General features: G+C 38.4%; 2 protein-coding genes across 8 annotated transcripts in view; one reads left to right on the top strand and one right to left on the bottom strand.

The window, feature by feature from the left end:
- The window catches only part of RTN4 (reticulon 4), a 75,197-nt gene that overhangs the window by 25,279 nt on the left and 36,749 nt on the right, over nucleotides 1-13,169 (bottom strand). The window lies entirely within an intron of this gene.
- Nucleotides 1-13,169, top strand: part of EML6 (EMAP like 6) — a 388,832-nt gene that overhangs the window by 351,983 nt on the left and 23,680 nt on the right. For both annotated transcript variants that reach the window (XR_011386640.1, XR_011386638.1), the window contains exon 43: nucleotides 6,032-6,141. The gene's annotated coding sequence lies outside the window, so the exon portion shown is untranslated. The remainder of the gene's footprint in view (nucleotides 1-6,031; nucleotides 6,142-13,169) is intronic.

Genomic DNA, 13,169 nt, shown 5'->3' with positions numbered 1-13,169 from the left:
CACATACTGTATGAAAATATGTCAACAGAGAGTACCTCAAAGCAGACACCAAGACAGACATGCTGAAGCAAGCCCTAGGGATGCTATGGTAAAGCCATCAAACCTTCAAAACACTAAAGAACAAGAAAAAAGGGAACAGCCAGGAGAGATCAGACTACTAGACACCGACAGTCACACAAAAAAACAAAATAAATGTACCCTTGAACAGAAAGGTCCAAAAGGCAAGCCACACCGCTACCATAGTCATTGTGAAAGGAAAGATGTCAGTTTTTATGTTTTTTGTTTGTTTGTAAAAAGCATTTAAGAGACTAAGTGAAGCTGAAGCTCTAAGAATGAAGAAATTATTACTCTTACAGGTTCCTAAAGTTGGTTTTAATTAAAAACAACAACATGGGTAGATTAAAGTTTATCCAGGAATCACTGATTCTCAGTGAAGGGATCATCAAACTTTTTCATGTTTAAATACTACTGCTTATAACGTTCATCAAGAGGTATTTGTTATATCCACCTGCTGATTAAAATGTGTGTTAAATTCTGAAACCAAAATCAGGCAAAGAGATCATAAGAAAACTGTAAACTAGTACCCCTTAAATGTAGAAAAATGCAAAATACTCAACAGTAAACTGATTCCAGCAATACAGGTCAGTCCAACATATGAAATTAATATAGCACATCAACAGAATGAAGACAGAAAACACATAATCATCCCAACAGTTACAGAAAAAAGTATCCAACACCCTTTCATGATTAAAAAAAAAAAAAAAAAAAAAAAAAAACCTCTAAACAAGTTAGGAATAGAAGGGAACATCCTCAGTTGGATAAAGAAGCATCTATAAAAATTCAAAACTAACATCATAGCTAATTGTGAGAGACTGAAAAATTGCTCCCACAGACCCAAACAAGACAGACATCTACACAACCTATTCCAATACTGTCCTGAAGGTACTAGGCAGGGCAACTGAGAAAGAAAAAGAAACAAAAGGTGTCCAGTTGGAAAGGAAATTAATTTCTATTTACTTGCAGCATGATATTACATATAAAAAATCTCAATGAATCCACAAAAATGCTACCATAATGAGTCCAACAAGGTTGTAGGGCACAGATAAGTAAACAAAATCAACAGCAATTCTATACATTAGTTCTATATACTAGCAATGACTAATCTGAAAATGCATTTAGAAAATATCACTACTCTAGCAAGCATAAAAGAATAAAGGTAAAAGAAGTTTAAGATTTATCAACTGACTATAATACACTGTTGAAAGAAATTTGGAAAAATAGCCCATGATCATGGATTGGAAGACATTGTTTAACTGGTAATAATTCTCAAGTTATTCTGCAGGGAAAGTTCCATCAAAATCCCAGCTGTTTTGACAGGAATTGGACAAGCCAATTTTAAAATTCATATGGAAATACAAGAAATTCAGAATCAAAACAATCTTGAAAAAGAATAACAAGTCTCTGTCTCAAAACTTCCTTCAATGCTACAGCATAGTAGTTGTACAAGGATAGAAAGGCAGATCAGGGTCTAGTGCTGTGGTGCAGCGAGTTAAGCCACCGTCTGCAGTGCTGGCATCCCATAAAGCTGCTGGTTCGAGTCCCAGCTGCTCTACTTCCCATCCAGATCTCTGCTAATGTGCCTGGGAATGCAGTGGAAAATGTCCCAAGTACCTGGGCTCCTGCACCCATGTGGCAGATCTGAAGGAAGCTCCTGGCTCCTGGCTTCAGCCTGGCCCAGCCCTGGCTGTTGCAGCCATCTGGGGACTGAACCAGCAAATGGAAGATCTCTAATCTCTCTCTCTGTAACTCTGACTTTCAAATAAATAAAAATAAATAACATAACAAGAAAGGCTGATCAGTGGAATAAAGTGGAGAGTCCAGAAATAACCTCTTACATTTATGGCCAACTGATTTTTGGCAAGGATGCCACAACAATTCAAAAAGGAAAGAACAGTCAATTTTTAACAAAGGGTGCAGAGAAAACTGGATAACCAACTGCAAAAGAATGAGGGCTGGATCTTTCTACATCATATACAAAAATTAACTCAAAACAGACCAAACATATAAAGAGCTTAAACTAAAACACTCTTAGAAGAAAAAATTAAGTGTAAAAGTCTTTATGGCTTTGGAATATGCAATGGCACTTCACATACGATATCAAAAGCTAAAGCACAATAAATAAATAAACTGGATCCCATCAAAATGTAAACTTTCGTGTTTCAAAGGAAGACAAAAAGAAAGTGACAGGACAATCCATAAATAAGAGGAAACATAGGAAATGAATCAAAGACCTTTCTCTTTGTCTCTAACTCTGCCTTTCAAATAAATAAAAGAAATCTTTAAAAAAGAGAAAACATTAACAAATCTACTATCTGATAAAGGATAAAGGACTTCTACTCATATCTGGAATATATAAAAAACTCATTAACTCACTAGTAAAAAATTAAAATGAGGAAAAGATCTGAATAGACATTTTTTCAAACAAGATATAACAGGTGGCTAAAAAACACATAAAAAAATGCTCAACATAATTCAGTCATTAGAGAAATTTAAGTTAAATCCACAGTGAGATACCCATTGGGATAGCTACAGTAAAAAAGATGGACAGTAAGAATTGATGACAAAGATTGGAACTCTCACATACCTGCTGGGAATATAAAATTCAGTCAGTATGAAAAATGGTTTGACAGTTCCTCAAAAAATTAAATACAATTTATAACTTGGTAATTCCAATCCAAATGACTAGAAAACCTATGTATACAGAAACTTTAAACAGGGCCAGCACTGTGGTGTAGCAGGTGAAGCCACCGCCTGCAGTGTCGGCATCCCATATGGACGCCAGTTCACATCTCGGCTGCTCCACTGGCGATCTAGCTCTCTACTATGGCCTGAGAAAGCAGTAGAAGAGGCCCAAGCCCTTGGGCCCCTGCACCCATGTGGGAGACCCAGAAGAAGCTTCTGGCGCCAGATCAGTGCAGCTCTGGCCGTTGCGGCCAACTGGGGACTGAACCAGCAGATGGAAGATATTTCTCTCTCTCTCTAACTCTGACTTTCAAATAAATAAAATCTTAAAAAAAAAAAAAAACTTGTATACAAATGTTCATAGCTACATTATTTATAACAGGCAAAAAGAGGACACAATAAAAGGTATATAAGTTGATGAGCTGATAAACAAATTATGGTAATCCATATAATTGAATATTACTGGGCCACAAAAGGAATAAAGTACTGATATATGCCACAACATGTATGAATACTGAAAGCACGCCAGAGGCCAGTAACAAAAAATCATCTATTGCATGATTCTGTTTAGACCAACTCTCTAGACAGAATATACAATTCTCTAGAAACAAAGTAGATTAGTGGTTGCCAGGTACTAGGACAGGAAGGAAGATAAAGAGTAACCGCTAAAGGCTATGAGGTTTTTGTAGAGGGTGAAAATGTTCTTAAAATAAGAGCGGTGATGGTTGTGTAATTTTCTGAATATACTAAAAACCAATGAATAGGGGCCGGCGCCGTGGCTCACTTGGTTGATCCTCTGCCTGCAGCGCCGGCATCCCATATGGGCTCTGGGTTCTAGTCCCGGTTGCTCCTCTTCCAGTCCAGCTCTCTGCTGTGGCCCGGGAAGGCAGTGGAGGATGGCCCAGGTGCTTGGGCCCTGCACCCGCATGGGAGACCAGGAGGAAGCACCTGGCTCCTGGCTTCGGATGGGCGCAGTGCCGGCCATGGTGGCCATTTGGGGAGTGAACCAACGGAGGGAGGACCTTTCTCTCTGTCTGTCTCTCTCTCTCACTGTCTGTAACTCTACTTGTCAAATTAAAAAAAAAAAAAAATGAATAGTACACAATAAAAATATTGAAGAGTAATCTTTTATTTTTATTTTTTTTTTTGACAGGCAGAGTGGACAGTGAGAGAGAGAGACAGAGAGAAAGGTCTTCCTTTGCCGTTGGTTCACCCTCCAATGGCCGCCGCGGTTGGCGCGCAGCAGCCGGCGCACCGCACTGATCCGATGGCAGGAGCCAGGTACTTATCCTGGTCTCCCATGGGGGGCAGGGCCCAAGTACTTGGGCCATCCTCCACTGCACTCCCGGGCCACAGCAGAGAGCTGGCCTGGAAGAGGTGCAACCGGGACAGAATCCGGCACCCCGACCGGGACTAGAACCCGGTGTGCCGGCGCCGCAAGGCGGAGGATTAGCCTAGTGAGCCACGGCGCCAGCCATGAAGAGTAATCTTTAAAAATCTCATTTTAATATCTGTTTCTCTGCTAGGTTATAAACTCCACAGGGAATCATGGTTGCTTCAGTATTTCATTGTATCCCCAGAGCTGAATGCAAAACCCGAAAGAAGCAACCTTCCATAAATAGATTGAATAGAATGACTGTATACTTTATGTTAGTTTAAGGCATGCACTATTTCTAATTCTTTTTTTAAAAAAACCTCTATGTTTTGAGCTTAACATTTATTTAACCTATTTTCAAATGCTTACATTAACAAATAGCAATGCTTTCAGATAACTTATAAAGTAGGAAACAATGATTTGCAAGGTTTTTTACTTAGTAAGCTCCTAAAGGATTAATGAATGCCTCTCTCATCTTTATATTCCCATTACCTGTTCATTAATGTTTGCTGCATTGTCTGAATATGGCCAGATTATTATTAGGAACAAAAACATTTTGACTAAAGCTTGTAATATTTTTCAGATTAAAATAAAACATATCTTTAAGATCTTTAAGTCAATAAATGCTTATTTTGGATTCCTCTGTAATCACTTCACTAATGGTTTATGAGTAACGGTTTATGGGGCTGTTTTTTGGGAAAGCAAACGGGCTTGCACAAAGTCTTTTTCAATACAGAATAAAATGTTAACCATTTAGGGTAACCTCATTGTGGCCTCAATTTACTCTTACATAAAATACTCATCAAACATCCTTTATTAAGTATCAGGGCCTTTCTGGGGGCATGCTTATGGATTATCAACGAATTCTTTAATTCAGAAAAAGTGATTTACTCCCTATAGTCCTTGCCCACTTCTGTTTCCAAAATGAAAATGTGGCAAATTTTTGTTTTGCATAGTGCACAGAGAAGCAGTAATCTTAGCAAACAATAAAGTAAGAGTATACTGCTATCTTTTCTTTAAAATAAAAAATTTCTAGCCCAGTGCAAAGTAAGAAGAGTTGCCTACATTTGGTAATCACAAACTGTCATCTGCCACAGCTAAAAATAGTGCCAGCCCACATGCCTTTCAAAATGCAGAAGTCATCCAATTACATTTCATCTCAAATCAAATTCTTAACGAATTCTCTTCCTTGAAAATCTGAAGTAAATTTGCAATTTTAAAGTCTTCTGGCAGGAGTGGGGGCAGGCGATTGGGGGAGTTTCAACTAGTTTAGTTAATTCTAAAAATACTGAGAATACAAGGAATGGCTGGCAAGATAGATACCTGCTTCCGAAGCAGAAGCTTTTTCCTTTAATAAAGTCACGTGAAGAAAGAGATAAGCAGTTAGGTAGGAACTTAACATAAATATTAGAATATTAAATTTTTAGATATTTTTGTAACCATAATAATGTTAATAATTATCAGGAATCTCAATCCTTGATCAAATTTTTCCCAAATGCAAAGAAAGATAACTAAAATTCAGAATTGATCATTTAGCACCACACAGTAAGCTTTTTACCTCATAGTAAGCACTCCCCTGACAAATAAATGACAGGTGACGGTCCAGAAAAATGATTTGTACAGAGGGAATGTTTAGCTCTTTCCACAAACACAGTAAAAAGAATCCAAGTCCTATTTTGTTCTGTAATTTACCACCAGTATGAAGTGAGTAGATCACTTAACCTCTTTCTTCATATGTAACAACAGAAAAATGACACTCATCTAAGTTATCTGAAACTGAAAGAAAATTTCATGTAGGTAAATGCATGGTGAACTGAACTAAATTAAGGTAATAACCTTGAGGTAAGTCAAGCAGAGAAATCAAATATTAAATGCAATGCTAAAGTAATCTTTTTTTTTTTTTTTTTTTTGAAGGTGAATTCAAACTTCCTCTGCTGACCTGTTTAAATTAACAGGCTTCAAGCTGATGAGCATCTACTAAAATGTACCTCAAAGATTTGGCAAACCAACCCTACTTCCTTCCAGTAAGTAGAAGCTTTTGAAAGATGTATGTGAAATTTCAGGTCCTGTCTCTTATATCAATACATGTTTACTGCCTTACTTCTGATAACATTCAGTGCTTGGACCAATGTCAACCACCACATCCCCAACAAATCAAAAGTTTACATATGGTATATAATGTGGTATAATGGGTTAGCCTGCTGTCTGCAATGCCAGCATCCCATATGGATGATGGTTCAAGTCCCGGCTGCTCTACTTACGATCCAGCTCCCTGCTTGGGAAAGCAGCGTAGAATGGCCCAAGTCCTTGGGACCCTGAACCCATGTGAGACCTGGAAGAAGCTCCCGGCTCCTGGCTTTGCCCTGGCCCAGGCCTGGCTGTTGGGGCAAGTTGGGGAGTGAACCAGTGGATGGAAGGTCTCTCTCTATACATATATAAAAAAACTCTACCTTTCAAGTGGTAAAATCTTTAAAAAATGTTATATATATATAAACATTATAAACAAATAGCAGAATTAGTATATTTACCCCATCTGTGAGAATTTAGTAATCCCTTTTTCTAGGCAAGGTACTGTGATGAGTACTTTATAAACATTATCTCTAATTACAACAATTCTGTAGAGTACTTACTATCTGCATTTTATACATGAGGCAACCCAGGCTTAGAAGTGTCACAGAATAAATTCTGCAAGGTTACAAACTGAAATTCAGGTCTGATCATGAAGGTCACATTCTTTCCATCATAGCACATTTGTATTTAAAAAGACAGATCAATATTCAAGTCTGCTTTTTATTCTATCTGAGAATGCCAAAGTATTTATTTGAGAGGCAGATAGGGGGAATAGGGGATGGCCTGCAATGGCCTGCAGCTAAGGCCAAAGCCAGAACCAGGAACTTGATCCCGAACTCCTGCAAAGGTAGTAGTAACCCAATCACTTGAGCCATCATGGCTGCCTGCCAGCATCTGCATTAGTAGGAAACTAGGGCCAGGAGCCAGTGCCAGCTATAGAACCCAGGTACTCTGGAATGCAGGCACATTAATCATGGTAAACACCTGTCCTGCCAAATACTGCTTTACCCTTAGCTTATAACTGAGAAGGGATGCAATTTACTAACACTGTGAGCAAAATTATATTATATGAGACCAATAAATTCAAGTAATATAGATTCAACAACAGGAATAAACCACATTCTGTTTACCTTGCATTGCTTCCTAGAAGCAATTTAATTTCCCCCACTTCGAAAATAATAAAAATCACTATAAACATGTAACTACAATTTTATATCCATCAACAATAATTAATTAAGATAAGTTGAAGATAGACACAGAAATTTTATTTCTTTTTGCTAACCTTGTTTTACAATTGACTATTATTCCGAATATCCTTACCTTGTCTTATGAAAAGGCTCATAATCTTTTTTTTTTTTTTTTTTTTTTTGACAGGCAGAGTGGACAGTGAGAGAGAGAGAGAGAGAGAAAGGTCTTCCCTTTGCCGTTGGTTCACCCTCCAATGGCCGCCGCGGCTGGCACACTGTGGCCGGTGCACCGCGCTGATCCGATGGCAGGAGCCAGGTGGTTCTCCTGGTCTCCCATGGGGTGCAGGGCCCAAGCACTTGGGCCATCCTCCACTGCCTTCCCGGGCCACAGCAGAGAGCTGGCCTGGAAGAGGGGCAACTGGGAAAGAATCCAGCGCCCTGACCGGGACTAGAACCCGGTGTGCCGGCGCTGCTAGGTGGAGGATTAGCCTATTGAGCCACGGTGCCGGCCAAGGCTCATAATCTGTAAAATGATAATTTTATCAGGATCTGTACCTAGCTACCACAACCAAACACAATATAATAAACTAAAATCTTCAGTAAATAATTCTCCTTGCTTAATTAACAGAAGGGCCACTCAAAACTTCAGCATGGCCCCATTTTCATTTTTTATTTTGTAAAGAAAATCTGGTTAATAAGATATTCCATTTAAAAATTTTCATTTTTTTATTTTGTAAAGAAAATCTGGTTAATAAGATATTCCATTTAAAAATTTGTATCTTATTGACCACTGCTTTCCCTATGAGCTGGAAACACTGTGATGAGTGACTGGTATGGTAACCTTGACCTGTACTGTATTATTTTAGCATAACTATAATGTCATTGCATAATAAACACAGTACATTTTCATCTAACTCAATAACTAGGTCATCTACAGTGTACTGTCTTAAAAGTCTGACATCCTTGATTTGACAATGCATATACACTGGTGACTTTTTTTAACATCACGTAACAATGATATGTGTGACACTTGATGTTATTGGGTTATGAGTACATCTGTGTGATTTGTAGTATGCTGCAGAGAAGTGCAAAGTGAGGAGAATCTGGCATACAGTCTTTGTCACAACTACTTGACTCTGCCCATTGTAGCAAAAAGCCACACTAGATAATATGTGAATAAATGAATTATGGGTGTGTTCCAATAAATCTTTATTAATGGCTATTTATATTGAAATTATATAGAATTTTCACATATCAGAAAACACTAGTCTTTGAAAAACATTTCAAACACTGAAAATGCAAAAAAAAAAATAATACTTCACTTCTTAACTCATGGGCAGTACAAAGATAGATGTCAAGATTTGGCCTGTGTACCATACTTTACTTACTTGCTGTAAACAGTAAGTCTTGCACCCAAGTCTATGTTAATTGTTTTGTGTCATCAAACTGTCACGAAAGGGGCCTGAATTATCTGGATATTTCATATAACATCACATTTACACTACATTGATACCATTATATTCGTAAAAAATGAGTCATCGGAAGTACCAAACACACTGAATGCCTTAGGAAGAAAAATGGGATTCAAGGAGCAGGAGACAAAACTTTAAAATATAGTCTTGTCACAATTTTAAAAGTTACAGGGAACCAGTAGTGTGTAGCATGCTAGGATACCTTCTTCAAATATATTACACCCTATAGCTCCAACATTAATGAAAAAACTCAATAGTTGGTAAATCTGTTCATATTGGATGAATGCTTAGGAATGCCACGTTGACCCACTTATCATATTATGTGGAAAGCTGCATTTTTGAATGGGCTATTGAGCATGAAGAATAACATGCCAGGCCCAATTTTCTAGACATCAGATGTGTAATTTAAGCAATATGATCTAGCAGATTCCATGAATTGGAAAAAGCAAAACCAATCACATTGTAAGAAAACCATAGACCAATCTCCCATAAACACACACCTACAGTACTCAACAAAAGATTAGCAAGTTGTATCTAACAGCTATATATAAAAAGAATAAAGCAATATGATCACACGGTGCTTATTATAGGGATGCAAGGCTGGCTTGATATTTGGAAATTAATCAATGCAATTCATCGCACTAATGATCCAAAAAGAAAATTCACATGAACATACCAGTTGATATGGAGAAAAGTATTTGGCAAGACACAACATCATTTCATGACAGAAATTCGGCATAGTATGAACACAAGGAAACTTAGCAAACCCAACAAAGGAAACACAGAGACAATCTACAGATAGCAAGACTTGAATGGTGAAACACTGTTTCCCCCCTAAATTGGAAACAAGATGTACAAACTTGACAGTGACTCTTGTTTCTCTTTCTATATACGTTTGAGAATCAATTTGTCTATATCTACAAAAAAATCATGCTGAGAATTCCTTTCCAGTCAAGATGTCTTTTATTTCATTTCACAAAAACACTTTACCAACTAACTTGATAAAAAGGGCATATAAGGGTGGAACCAGTGCCGTGGCTCACTTGGTTAATCCTCCACCTGCGGCACCAGCATTCCATATGGGCGCCGGGTTCTAGTCCCTGTTGCTCCTCTTCCAGTCCAGCTCTCTGTTGTGGCCCAGGAGGGCAGTGGGGGATGGCCCAAGTGCTTGGGCCCTTGCACCTGCATAGGAGACCAGGAGAAAGCACCTGGCTCCTGGCTTCAGATCAACGCAGCGCCAGCTGTAACAGTCATTTGGGGAGTGAACCAACAGAAGGAAGACCTTTCTCTGTCTCTCTCTCACTGTCTATAACTCAAAAAACAACTAACGCTCAGGCCAGCATTGTGGTATAACGGGACAAAACTGTGGCTTGCAATACTGGCACACTATGTGGGTACCAGTTCAAGTGCTGGCGGTTGCTCCACTTCCAACTCAACTCCCTGAGAATGTGCCTAGGAAAGCAGAAGATGACCCAAGACCTTGGGCCCCTGCACCCCTGAGGGAGACCCGGAAGAAGCTCCTGCCTTCAGCCTGGCCCAGCCCTGGCCATTACAGCTGTTTGGGGAGTGAACCAGAGGATGGAAGACTCCTCTATTTATTCTAAGAACTATGCACAACCGTGATTATCAACTAACTTTTGTTAGAAATAAGCTGAAAAACCCTATTTTCCTTACTGTTGGTTTTATCTTTCAATGTAAAGTCTTAATCAATTCTTTCCCTTGCCATTAATTTGCTATAAAATTGGGGTTTACTAAAGAGTTTTCTTCCCTCCTTCAAGTAGAAAATGCCTCAATGTAATACAGGAAGGTAAAAACACAAGGAAAGGTAAAAATCAGCCATGTTTAGAGAGCAAGTCCTTCAATGTGGCTACATTATGAAGGCTGGGAGCAGGCCATGGAATGTCTTAAAAGTCCCTGATGGAGGATAGGAGCTTATTTTAAAGAAAGGAAAACCCTTAAGAACAACAATTAAAGCTGCAGTTTAGGAAGATTAATTTTAATTTGGCTATAACGTAAGATTTAGTAGAAAGACCAGTTAATTAGGAGTCCTGGTGAGAAATTAAGAGTACCAGACTTGGGTAAACAAAGAATACAGAGAAACTATTTCCACTATTGCTCCCACTACCTATCCATTCAAGACTGTAAGTCATACACAAGAGAAAACATGTGCAAGCATACTCTTTTCACAGAAATCTGGCTCTTTTGGTGTAATTTGACTTTAAAACACACTAAACAGATACCTTAAATTTAAAACCATCAGAAACACATATATACTATTTAATCTAGGTCACAGTTCCATTTGAAGACACTCCCAGTCATTGGTAAAAGCAGTAATTTCTACTATCTTTCTGGAGAGCAGTTGCACCAAAAAAAAAAAAAAAAAAAAAAAAAAATCCAGCAACTCAGAAATTATCATGGGTAAGAAAAAAGATCTACGTCCAATTACATTCATTTTAGTATTATTTATTCTTACACAAAACTTTAGGAGTACCTTATTTAACTATGCGAGATTAATAGCATATAGTTAGAGTATTTTAGTCATTAAAATGATGTATTTTGGGGGCTGCTGGCTGCATCCATATGGGACCAGTTCGTGTTCCAGCTGCTCCACTTTGGACCCAGCTCCCTGTTAAGGCTCCTAGGAAGGCAATGGAAGATGGCCCAAGTGGTTGGGGTCCTGCAACCCATGTGGGAGACCTGAATTAAGTTCCTGTCTCCTGGCTTCTGCCTGGCCAAGCAGCCATTTGGGGAGTGAACTAGAGGTGGAAGCTCTCTGTCTCTCTCCCTTTCTGTAACTCTGCCTTTCAAATAAATCTTTAAAAAAGTAAACAAGGAAGGAAGGAAGCAATCAGAAGCTGATCCAAATTGCGAAGAGTGGTCAATGCTTTATTAAAAAAAAATTTTATAGAGTATTTAATAGGGGTAATGATTACAGAATAAAATTACCATAAAATCTCCCTAACATACACTCCCTTAAAAATACACTCCAAAACTATTCTACTTGTGTGTAGTAATAGCTTGATTCCTTTATATACCTTCTCAATTTTCTACAACACACCTATATTGTGTGACACTACTTCACCAAGATCTAGAAGAAATATCTCATGAGTTCCTAAACACTGGATTTCAGCTAAGGTTAGAACTGAGAGCAAGGGTCTCCAGTCAGTAAGTCTCACAACTGATTAATACCAAAGCTCCTTTTTCGGCATTTTTCGGGCATTTCAAGCACCATGAAGACCCCTGTTCTTTTCTCCCTGACTGTATATGCATAGACTGTACTCACATACTCAAGCAACCTTAAGCAAAGTTTAGGGGGCCCTCCAAGAACCTCTGCCAAGAAGTCAGCTTTAGAAATGGCCCAAAGCTCATGTGTCTTGAGGTATAAACTGAATTTTAATGCTAAAGGCATTACTTTTCCCACTCTACAGAAACTTCCCTCAACAGTCATCTATTGCATACTGTCAAACCCCAGAAGTACTGGTAATAAGAAAGGACAGTGTTGCACCTATTCTTAAAGTTAACAGGACCCATTGCTATATCTAAACATTCTTATTAACAAGATTCTCTATAGCATTTAACAGCTCATTCCTTATTGAAAAGTCTCTACCCCCTTACTATGAGTGAAACTCACTATCCCATGTCTTTGACATACCTTTCTGATGTTTCCTGATGCCACATAATCCCAAAATGTAGATTTGATGTTTTCCTTAATCTCCTGTTTTATGAAAACATCCTCACAGTTTTCATCTGTTTCATGCTGCACCTGATTCACAATTCTTTATCATTAAACCTGACATTTCTTGGGGCTTCAAAGACATTCTACCATCATTTAAATTCAAACTGTCTAAAATCCAAAGGGGCATCTTTTCTGTCTTCTTTAACTCCACTTTTACTGACACTAAAAAGTACTACCACTGTCAATGTTTCATGCTGACCGAAACTTCATGCTGTCCTCTGAATCCCTCTCTCACCCTCATCCAGCACATTCATGCCATTGGTCAAGTATTTCTTCCTTTAGTTTCTGAAATCTGTCATTTCCTTCTCATTTCTATTTCAGGCCAGGTTCAGCCTGTCTGCTTTGAATCTGGGCACAACTGCTATTATTCTAACTGGCCCACCTCTAGATTCCTTTCCTCCCAACTTTCCTAAAAAGCACCTCAACCCAATTTACAAATCTGTTTCTATCATTACAAACTTGAAATCTCCAAAGCTCTCTATTTCTTTTGTAATTTAACCCAAAACCCAATGTCTTCTGCAATCTGGCCCAGACTACCTTCTTATAAAACAAGAGAACCTCAAAACTGGAACCCTGGAAATCAGGCA

The sequence above is a fragment of the Oryctolagus cuniculus genome, chromosome 2, assembly GCF_964237555.1.
Source record: "Oryctolagus cuniculus chromosome 2, mOryCun1.1, whole genome shotgun sequence".
Classification (NCBI taxonomy): domain Eukaryota; kingdom Metazoa; phylum Chordata; class Mammalia; order Lagomorpha; family Leporidae; genus Oryctolagus; species Oryctolagus cuniculus.
Note: the sequence above shows the minus strand (reverse complement) of the source record. Positions and strands in the feature narration are given on the sequence as shown.